Raw genomic sequence first — 11856 nt, 5'->3', positions numbered from 1 at the left:
AGCACATTTTGTGATGAGAATTAAAATTATGTGTCTGTGTGAGGGAATCAGATGCTTTTGGGTGGAAGACAGATTGTGGAATCAGATGCCCCTGAGGGAGTTGGGCAAATTGCATGCCTTAGATGGAGCTGTGCAAAGGTTTAATTTACCTAACAAGCTTCAGTAGGTTCCTGCATAGAAAAGAAACAATTATTAAAGTTTAATAACGAAAATACACAATAGAGAAAAGAGTGAAGTAGATACAAAGAGGTAAAAAGAAGGAAACAAAGGGGTACTTACCTGCAATACTCCTGAATGTTTATCTGTGAGAGAAAAGATACAGTTTCAATGTTATAGAATTAAGAGTTATGTTAAATATAAAGGTATAAGAAATGTTACCCGCTATAATAAAACCCTTAACGTGCATAAGCACTTCAGTTTGGTGTCTTAATGCCGCCGTGATTCGTGACTCTGTGATGCCGCATGCGCAGTAGGTGACTGCGACGGTTTCGTTCTCATGCGCATACGGGGCAATGGCTTCCCCTCACCCACACACCAGCCAGCCTGCGCCTCGATGAATGGCAAATGTCCAGGCCTCTAGGGGTCAAGGCACCGCTGCCAGGTGCACAGACAGCATGTGGGAACATAATTGTGGCTCTTCAGCGTTGTGAAAGAGCCAGAGGTAAAAGGGAGGAGAGTTTGCCTGAGAGACAGGGGGAGGTAAAAGTAAGTGAAAAGGGCTACTGCTGGACAGGGGGAGCATGGAAGGGGTGCTGCTAGACAGGGGGGAGGTAAAAGGAAGGGAGAAGGGCTACTGCTGGACAGGGGGAGCAGGAAAGGAGTGCTGCTGGTCAGGGGGAAGTAAAGGAAGGAAGAAGGACTACTGCTGGACAGAGGGAGCAGATAAGGGGTGCTGCTGGACAGGGGGAGGTCAAAGAAAGAGAGAAGAGCTACTGCTGGACAGGTGGAGCAGGGAAGGGGTGCTGCTGGACAGGGGGGAGAGATAGAAAGAAATAAAGACAGACAGCGGGCGGGGAGAGAGAAAGAAAGAAATGCCTAAGTCTACACATCTATTCTAGCACCCGTTAATATAATGGGCTAAAAAACTAGTAAGACAATATTTATCTGAATAATTTATAGATTAAATTTTATTTTATGCAATAAACTGTTAACTTATGTCTGTTATTTAAAGTGTCGGTCTTTTTCCTTACTTTATTTTGCTGGAGACTATACGAACCCTGAAGTTCCTAAAACCTTGGTAGCAATTCGGTGGAATGAGCCTTGTCATGGGGATTTCAAATCAGAATAAAAGACCATTGTGACATATTTTCTATGTCTGTATGCTAAAACAGGGCTGCACTGAAACTAAGGGGTGCTACACTTAGATGGTAACTCTAGCAATTAGGAAACAAAGCCAGTGCCAGGCAGACCTCTCTACTTGCTACCATTGCTGGACTGATTCTCTTTATACAGCCTTCTCCTTGCTGCTCCATTGACCAAATGCTGCTTATATAGCCTTTTCCTTGTTTCCAAAACTGATCCCATTCTCCATACACAGTTTCCTTCTTGCTGCTGTCATTTTGTCTCACCTCCACATATGGGTTATGGATTTTTGAATACAGCCTGATACTGCTTTTCTCTCCTCTCTACTTTCCCACACCTCTCACCTGACTTCTCCTTCCCTACTCCTACTTCTACCCCATTCCAACCCTCTATCCCTGTCGCAGACCTCTCACTGCTGCTACCACATCCTCTTTCTGAACATACATTCCAGGGACCTGATATTGAATAAATAAAATAAGCAGAGGGTTTTATATAACTGAATCTCTCTTCATTTTTTAAAGCATCAACTACAACGTTACCTACAACTACAACAGGTAAAATTAAATATGTTGTTCATATATTTTATGTTTTCTGTTTTGTTTTATTTTAGTGAGTAACAATCATCCTATATAATAAAAGGCTAGCCGCGCATGCGCACTCCTATTTGCGTGCTTCCGAGATCAGTAGGTCTGTGGTTGCAGGAGTACGCATGCATGCTAATATGTCACCAGCCACCGATCGCCTCCTCAAGCCGGGACTGCAGCTAGCCGCCGATCTCCGTTCCTCCAGCAGGGGTGGAGGGGAATGGGGGGGTCTGGGAGGAGAGGGATCGCGGCCGCTCAGCGCCCCCACCGGGGAGCCCAGCAACTTTCCGCTGCCTGGGACCTGAGTCCTTTGCCGCCCCCCTTCCCTTCCCGCAGGCCCGACAGGCGATTTAAGCAGCATGTACAGCAGTCTTCACACGCTGTTTCGGGCCCTTCTACTGCCCTGATTTGCTCTGCCGTGTTTCTGAAGATGTCATCAGGGACGTGCCAGAGTAAATCAGGGCAATAGAAGGACCCGAAGCAGTGTGTGAAGACTGCTGCACACGCTGCTTGAATCGCCATGTGTAGTCAGAGCCGCGGGAAGGGAAGAGGGGGGGGGGCGACTAAGGACTCGGGACCACGTTTGTAGTCGGGACCGCGGGAAGGGAAAGGGGGGTAGAGGAAACGCTAATGCTGTTGCACAGGGAACTGGTGTGGGTGGATGGAAATGGAGAGGGAGAAAATGCTGCTTTGGACAGACAGAGAGAGGAAGGAAGGGAGACAGAAAGAAAAGAAGAAAGACACAGGGGCAGGTGCACAGGGAACTGGTGTGGGGGGAGGGAAATGGAGGGGGAGGGAATGCTTCTTCGCACAGACAGACAGAGGGAGGAAGGGAGACAGAAAGAAAAAAAGAAAGACACAGGGGCAGGGAGATACACAGAAAGACAGCCAGACAAAGGGGGTCAGGGAGAGAGACAGACAGAAAGAAAGACAGCGGGAGTCGCGTCAGGACGGGTGCGGGATGCGGCAGAGGGGACTTTTCCAATGGGTTCAACTGGGCGGCTGTCGGAAACCTCTGATCAAGGGCAGAGCAATGTAAGTGTATCTTAGGGATAAGAAGGAGGAGGGGGGGAGAAAAAGGAAGAGACGCCTACTGCTGGACAAGGGGGAGAAGGAAAGAGGTGCTGCTGGACAGGGGGGAAGTAAAACAAAGGGAGAAGGGCTGCTGCTGCATAAGGAGAGCAGAGAAGGGGTGGTGGTGGACACAGGGGAGGTAAAAGGAAGGGACAATGGACAGGGGGAGCAGGCAAGGGGTAGTGATGGACATCCAAGGAAAAAGAAAGACAGACAGAAAGAAAGCGGCTAAGAGAGAGAGAGAGAAAGAAATAAAGAAACACACATATATTCTAGCACCGTTAATGTAACGGGATATAAGACTAGTATTTAAAATAATATAAAATAAAATCTTGGATTGCAAGTAACTTGGTATGCAAGTGTTTTGCAAGATAAGCAAAATATTTTATTAAATTTTAACTTGATATACAAGCAAGGCCTTGCAATAAAAGAACATACTGTATTTTGTATTAGTTTTTGGTTGTGGAGTTTCCATTATTTCTTATGTGGAAATTTGCTTTGATATACGAGTGTTTTGGATTACAAGCATGTTTTCAGAACATATTATGATCGCAAAACAAGGTTTTATTGTACTTTATTGTAGGTTAAAGTTCATTTTCTGATGAAAATTAAAATTTTGTGTCTGTGTGAGGGAATCAGATGCTTTTGGGTGGAAGACAGATTGTGGAATCAGATACCCCTGAGGGAGTTGGGCAAATTGCATGCCTTGGATGGAGCCCTACAAAGGCTTAATTTACCTGAGAAGCTTCAGTAGGTTCCTGCACAGAAAAGAAACAATTATTAATGTTTACTAACGAAAATACACAATAGAAAAAAGAGTGAAGTAGATACAAAGAGGTAAAAAGAAGGAAACAAAGGGGTACTTACCTGCAATACTCCTGAATGTTTATCTGTGAGAGAAAAGATACAGTTTCAATGTTATAGAATTAAGAGTTAAGTTAAATATAAAGGTATAAGAAATGTTATCCGCTATAATAAAACCCTTAACGTGCATAAGCACTTCAGTTTGCGTGTCTTAATGCCGCCGTGATCCGTGACTCTGTGATGTCGCATGCGCAGTAGGAGACTGTGACGGTTTCATTCTCATGCGCATACGGGGCAATGGCTTCCCCTCTCCCACACACCAGCCAGCAAGCGCCTCGATGAATGGCAAATGTCCAGGCCTCTAGAGGTCAAGGCACCGCTGCCAGGCGCACAGACAGCATGTGGAAACATGATTGTGGTTCTTCGGCGTTGTAAAAGAGCTAGAGGTAAAAGGGAGGAGAGTTTGCCTGAGAGAGACAGGGGGGAGGTAAAAGTAAGTGAGAAGGGCTACTGCTGGACAGGGGGAGCAGGAAAGGAGTGCTGCTGGTCAGGGGGAAGTAAAGGAAGGAAGAAGTACAACTGCTGGACAGAGGGAGCAGATAAGGGGTGCTGCTGGACAGGGGGAGGTAAAAGAAAGAGAGAAGAGCTACTGCTGGACAGGGGGAGCAGGGAAGGGGTGCTGCTGGACAGGGGGGAGAGATAGAAAGAAATAAAGACAGACAGCAGGCAGGGAGAGAGAAAGAAAGAAAGAAAGAAAGAAAGAAATGCCTAAGTCTACACATCTATTCTAGCACCTGTTAATGTAATGGGCTAAAAAACTAGTAAGACAATATTTACCTGAATAATTTATAGATTAAATTTTATTTTATGCAATAAACTGTTAACTTATGTCTATTATTTAAAGTGTCAGTCTTTTTCCTTACTTTATTTTGCTGGAGACTGTACGAACCCTGAAGTTCCTAAAACCTTGGTAGCAATTCGGTGGAAGTGAGCCTTGTCTTAGGGATTTCAAATCAGAATAAAAGACCATTGTGACATATTTTCTATGTCTGTATGCTAAAACAGGGCTGCACTGAAACTAAGGGGTGCTACACTTAGATGGTAACTCCAGCAATTAGGAAACAAAGCCAGTGCCAGGCAGACCTCTCTACTTGCTCCCATTGCTGGACTGATTCTCTTTATACAGCCTTCTCCTTGCTGCTCCATTGACCAAATGCTGCTTATATAGCCTTTTCCTTGTTTCCAAAACTGATCCCATTCTCCATACACAGTTTCCTTCTTGCTGCTGTCATTTTGTCTCACCTCCACATATGGGTTATGGATTTTTGAATACAGCCTGATACTGCTTTTCTCTCCTCTCTACTTTCCCACACCTCTCACCTGACTTCTCCTTCCCTACTCCTACTTCTACCCCATTCCAACCCTCTATCCCTGTCGCAGACCTCTCACTGCTGCTACCACATCCTCTTTCTGAACATACATTCCAGGGACCTGATATTGAATAAATAAAATAAGCAGAGGGTTTTATATAACTGAATCTCTCTTCATTTTTTAAAGCATCAACTACAACGTTACCTACAACTACAACAGGTAAAATTAAATATGTTGTTCATATATTTTATGTTTTCTGTTTTGTTTTATTTTAGTGAGTAACAATCATCCTATATAATAAAAGGCTAGCCGCGCATGCGCACTCCTATTTGCGTGCTTCCGAGATCAGTAGGTCTGTGGTCGCAGGAGTACGCATGCATGCTAATACGTCACCAGCCACCGATCGCCTCCTCAAGCCGGGACTGCAGCTAGCCGCCGATCTCCGTTCCTCCAGCAGGGGTGGAGGTGAATGGGGGGGTCTGGGAGGAGAGGGTTCGCGGCCGCTCAGCGCCCCCACCGGGGAGCCCAGCAACTTTCCGCTGCCTGGGACCTGAGCCCTTTGCCGCCCCCCTTCCCTTCCCACAGGCCCGACTGGCGATTTAAGCAGCATGTACAGCAGTCTTCACACGCTGTTTCGGGCCCTTCTACTGCCCTGATTTGCTCTGCCGTATTTCTGAAGATGTCATCAGGGACGTGCCAGAGTAAATCAGGGCAATAGAAGGACCCGAAGCAGTGTGTGAAGACTGCTGCACACGCTGCTTGAATCGCCATGTGTAGTCAGAGCCGCGGGAAGGGAAGAGGGGGGGGGGGCGACTAAGGACTCGGGACCACGTTTGTAGTCGGGACCGCGGGAAGGGAAAGGGGGGTAGAGGAAACGCTAATGCTGTTGCACAGGGAACTGGTGTGGGTGGATGGAAATGGAGAGGGAGAAAATGCTGCTTTGGACAGACAGAGAGAGGAAGGGAAGGGAGACAGAAAGAAAAGAAGAAAGACACAGGGGCAGGTGCACAGGGAACTGGTGTGGGGGGGAGTGAAATGGAGGGGGAGGGAATGCTTCTTCGCACAGACAGACAGAGGGAGGAAGGGAGACAGAAAGAAAAAAAGAAAGACACAGGGGCAGGGAGATACACAGAAAGACAGCCAGACAAAGGGGGTCAGGGAGAGAGACAGACAGAAAGAAAGACAGCGGGAGTCGCGTCAGGACGGGTGCGGGATGCGGCAGAGGGGACTTTTCCAATGGGTTCAACTGGGCGGCTGTCGGAAACCTCTGATCAAGGGCAGAGCAATGTAAGTGTATCTTAGGGATAAGAAGGAGGAGGGGGGGAGAAAAAGGAAGAGACGCCTACTGCTGGACAAGGGGAGAAGGAAAGATGTGCTGATGGACAGGGTGGTGAAGAAAAAGGAACGGAGGCCTAATGTTGGACAGGGGGAGAAGGAAAGAGGTGCTGCTGGACAGGGGGGAAGTAAAACAAAGGGAGAAGGGCTGCTGCTGCATAAGGAGAGCAGAGAAGGGGTGGTGGTGGACACAGGGGAGGTAAAAGGAAGGGACAATGGACAGGGGGAGCAGGCAAGGGGTAGTGATGGACATCCAAGGAAAAAGAAAGACAGACAGAAAGAAAGCGGCTAAGAGAGAGAGAGAGAAAGAAATAAAGACACACACATATATTCTAGCACCTGTTAATGTAACGGGATATAAGACTAGTATTTAAAATAATATACAATAATACCTTGGATTGCAAGTAACTTGGTATGCAAGTGTTTTGCAAGATAAGCAAAATATTTTATTAAATTTTAACTTGATATACAAGCAAGGCCTTGCAATAAAAGTACATACTGTATTTTGTATTAGTTTTTGGGTTGTAGAGTTTCCATTATTTCTTATGGGGAAATTTGCTTTGATATACGAGTGTTTTGGATAACAAGCATGTTTTCAGAACATATTATGCTCGCAATTCAAGGTTTTATTGTACTTTATTGTAGGTTAAAGCACATTTTGTGATGAGAATTAAAATTATGTGTCTGTGTGAGGGAATCAGATGCTTTTGGGTGGAAGACAGATTGTGGAATCAGATGCCCCTGAGGGAGTTGGGCAAATTGCATGCCTTAGATGGAGCTGTGCAAAGGTTTAATTTACCTAAGAAGCTTCAGTAGGTTCCTGCATAGAAAAGAAACAATTATTAAAGTTTAATAACGAAAATACACAATAGAGAAAAGAGTGAAGTAGATACAAAGAGGTAAAAAGAAGGAAACAAAGGGGTACTTACCTGCAATACTCCTGAATGTTTATCTGTGAGAGAAAAGATACAGTTTCAATGTTATAGAATTAAGAGTTATGTTAAATATAAAGGTATAAGAAATGTTACCCGCTATAATAAAACCCTTAACGTGCATAAGCACTTCAGTTTGGTGTCTTAATGCCGCCGTGATTCGTGACTCTGTGATGCCGCATGCGCAGTAGGTGACTGCGACGGTTTCGTTCTCATGCGCATACTGGGCAATGGCTTCCCCTCACCCACACACCAGCCAGCCTGCGCCTCGATGAATGGCAAATGTCCATGCCTCTAGGGGTCAAGGCACCGCTGCCAGGTGCACAGACAGCATGTGGGAACATAATTGTGGCTCTTCAGCGTTGTGAAAGAGCCAGAGGTAAAAGGGAGGAGAGTTTGCCTGAGAGACAGGGGGAGGTAAAAGTAAGTGAAAAGGGCTACTGCTGGACAGGGGGAGCATGGAAGGGGTGCTGCTAGACAGGGGGGAGGTAAAAGGAAGGGAGAAGGGCTACTGCTGGACAGGGGGAGCAGGAAAGGAGTGCTGCTGGTCAGGGGGAAGTAAAGGAAGGAAGAAGGACTACTGCTGGACAGAGGGAGCAGATAAGGGGTGCTGCTGGACAGGGGGAGGTCAAAGAAAGAGAGAAGAGCTACTGCTGGACAGGTGGAGCAGGGAAGGGGTGCTGCTGGACAGGGGGGAGAGATAGAAAGAAATAAAGACCGACAGCGGGCGGGGAGAGAGAAAGAAAGAAATGCCTAAGTCTACACATCTATTCTAGCACCCGTTAATGTAATGGGCTAAAAAACTAGTAAGACAATATTTACCTGAATAATTTATAGATTAAATTTTATTTTATGCAATAAACTGTTAATTTATGTCTGTTATTTAAAGTGTCGGTCTTTTTCCTTACTTTATTTTGCTGGAGACTATACGAACCCTGAAGTTCCTAAAACCTTGGTAGCAATTCGGTGGAATGAGCCTTGTCATGGGGATTTCAAATCAGAATAAAAGACCATTGTGACATATTTTCTATGTCTGTATGCTAAAACAGGGCTGCACTGAAACTAAGGGGTGCTACACTTAGATGGTAACTCTAGCAATTAGGAAACAAAGCCAGTGCCAGGCAGACCTCTCTACTTGCTACCATTGCTGGACTGATTCTCTTTATACAGCCTTCTCCTTGCTGCTCCATTGACCAAATGCTGCTTATATAGCCTTTTCCTTGTTTCCAAAACTGATCCCATTCTCCATACACAGTTTCCTTCTTGCTGCTGTCATTTTGTCTCACCTCCACATATGGGTTATGGATTTTTGAATACAGCCTGATACTGCTTTTCTCTCCTCTCTACTTTCCCACACCTCTCACTTGACTTCTCCCTCCCTACTCCTACTTCTACCCCATTCCAACCCTCTATCCCTGTCGCAGACCTCTCACTGCTGCTACCACATCCTCTTTCTGAACATACATTCCAGGGACCTGATATTGAATAAATAAAATAAGCAGAGGGTTTTATATAACTGAATCTCTCTTCATTTTTTAAAGCATCAACTACAACGTTACCTACAACTACAACAGGTAAAATTAAATATGTTGTTCATATATTTTATGTTTTCTGTTTTGTTTTATTTTAGTGAGTAACAATCATCCTATATAATAAAAGGCTAGCCGCGCATGCGCACTCCTATTTGCGTGCTTCCGAGATCAGTAGGTCTGTGGTCGCAGGAGTACGCATGCATGCTAATACGTCACCAGCCACCGATCGCCTCCTCAAGCCGGGACTGCAGCTAGCCGCCGACCTCCGTTCCTCCAGCAGGGGTGGAGGTGAATGGGGGGGTCTGGGAGGAGAGGGTTCGCGGCCGCTCAGCGCCCCCACCGGGGAGCCCAGCAACTTTCCGCTGCCTGGGACCTGAGTCCTTTGCCGCCCCCCTTCCCTTCCCGCAGGCCCGACTGGCGATTTAAGCAGCATGTACAGCAGTCTTCACACACTGTTTCGGGCCCTTCTACTGCCCTGATTTGCTCTGCCGTGTTTCTGAAGATGTCATCAGGGACGTGCCAGAGTAAATCAGGGCAGTAGAAGGACCCGAAGCAGTGTGTGAAGACTGCTGCACACGCTGCTTGAATCGCCATGTGTAGTCAGAGCCGCAGGAAGGGTAGTGGGGGGGGCGGCTAAGGACTCGGGACCACGTTTGTAGTCGGGACCGCGGGAAGGGAAAGGGGGGTAGAGGAAACGTTAATGCTGTTGCACAGGGAACTGGTGTTGGGGGATGGAAATGAAGAGGGAGAAAATGCTGCTTTGGACAGACAGGGAGAGGAAGGAAGGGAGACAGAAAGAAAAGAAGAAAGACACAGGGACAGGTGCACAGGGAACTGGTGTGGGAGGAGGGAAATGGAGGGGGAGGGAATGCTTCTTCGCACAGACAGACAGAGGGAGGAAGGGAGACAGAAAGAAAAAAAGAAAGACACAGGGGCAGGGAGATACACAGAAAGACAGCCAGACAAAGGGGGTCAGGGAGAGAGACAGACAGAAAGAAAGACAGAGGGAGTCGCGTCAGGACGGGTGCGGGATGCGGCAGAGGGAACTTTTCCAATGGGTTCAACTGGGCGGCTGTCGGGAACCTCTGATCAAAGGCAGAGTAAGGTAAGTGTATCTTAGGGATAAGAAGGAGGAGGGGGGGAGAAAAAGGAAGAGACGCCTACTGCTGGACAAGGGGAGAAGGAAAGATGTGCTGATGGACAGGGTGGTGAAGAAAAAGGAACGGAGACCTAATCTTGTACAGGGGGAGAAGGAAAGAGGGGGAAGGGGGACAGGGGGAAGTAAAACAAAGGGAGAAGGGCTGCTGCTGCATAAGGAGAGCAGAGAAGAGGTGGTGATGGACACAGGGGAGGTAAAAGGAACTGATAATGGACAGGGGGAGCAGGCAAGGGGTGGTGATGGACAGCCAAGGAAAAAGAAAGACAGACATAAAGAAAGCGGCTAAGGAGAGAGAGAGAAAGAAATAAAGACACACATATATTCTAGCACCTGTTAATGTAACGGGCTATAAGACTAGTATTTAAAATAATATACAATAAAACCTTGGATTGCAAGTAACTTGGTATGCAAGTGTTTTTCAAGATAAACAAAATATTTTATTAAATTTTAACTTGAAATACAAGCAAGGCCTTGCAATAAAAGTACATACTGTATTTTATATTAGTTTTTGGGTTGTGGAGTTTCCATTATTTCTTATGGGGAAATTTGCTTTCATATACGAGTGTTTTGGATTACAAGCATGTTTTCAGAACATATTATGCTCGCAAACCAAGGTTTTATTGCACTTTATTGTAGGTTAAAACACATTTTATGATGAAAATTAGAATTGTGTATGTGTGAAGGAATCAGATGCTTTTGGGTGGGAGACAGATTGTAGAATCAGATGCCCTGAGGGAGTTGGGCGAATTGCATGCCTTGTATAGAGCCCTGCAAAGGTTTAATTTACCTAAGAAGCTTCAGTAGGATCCTGCACAGAAAAAAAATAATTATTAAAGTTTAATAACGAAAATACACAATAGAGAAAAGAGTGAAGTAGATACAAAGAGGTAAAAAGAAGGAAACAAAGAGGTACTTACCTGCAATACTCCTGAATGTTTATCTGTGAGAGAAAAGATACAGGGCTCCTTTTATCAAGGCGCGCTATGGGGGCTAGTTTGCCAGACATTTCATCATGCGCTAACCCACGCAGAAGCCTAAAATCCTGATGCCTTGTCAATGGAGGCGTTAGGTACTAGCACGGCAGGGGGTTTATTGCGCGGTATTCCGCGCATTAAACCGCTACCGCATCTTTATAAAAGGACCCCACAATTTCAATGTTATAGAATTAAGAGATAAGTTAAATATAAAGGTATAAGAAATGTTATCCGCTATAATAAACCCTTAACGCGCATGTTCACTTCAATCTGCGTGTCTCTGCGTGATCCGTGACTCTATGATGCCGCATGCGCAGTAGGAGACTGCGACGGTTTCGTTCTCATGCGTATACGTGGCAATGGCTTCCCCTCTCCCACACCCCAGCCAGCCTGCGCCTCGATGAATGGCAAATGTCAAGGCCTCTAGGGGTCATGGCACCGCTGCCAGGTGCACAGACAGCATGTGGGAACATGATTGTGGCTCTTCGGTGTTGTGAAGGAGCCAGAGGTAAAAGGGAGAAGAGCTTGCCTGAGAGAGACAGGTAAAAGTAAGGGAGAAGGGCCACTGCTGGACATGGGGAGCAGGAAAGGGGTTCTGCTGGTCAGGGGGAAAGTAAATAAGGAAGAAGGACTACTGCTGGACAGAGGGAGCAGAGAAGGGGTGCTGCTGGACAGGGGGGAGGTAAATGAAGGAAGAAAGACTACTGCTGGACAGGGGGAGCAGGGAAGGGGTGCTGCTGGAATGGGGGGAGAGACAAAAAGAAAGAAAGACAGACAGCGTGCAGGGAG

The sequence above is a fragment of the Geotrypetes seraphini genome, chromosome 9 (genome assembly GCF_902459505.1).
Source record: "Geotrypetes seraphini chromosome 9, aGeoSer1.1, whole genome shotgun sequence".
NCBI classification, from domain to species: Eukaryota; Metazoa; Chordata; class Amphibia; order Gymnophiona; family Dermophiidae; genus Geotrypetes; species Geotrypetes seraphini.
This window is presented reverse-complemented; position numbering follows the sequence as displayed.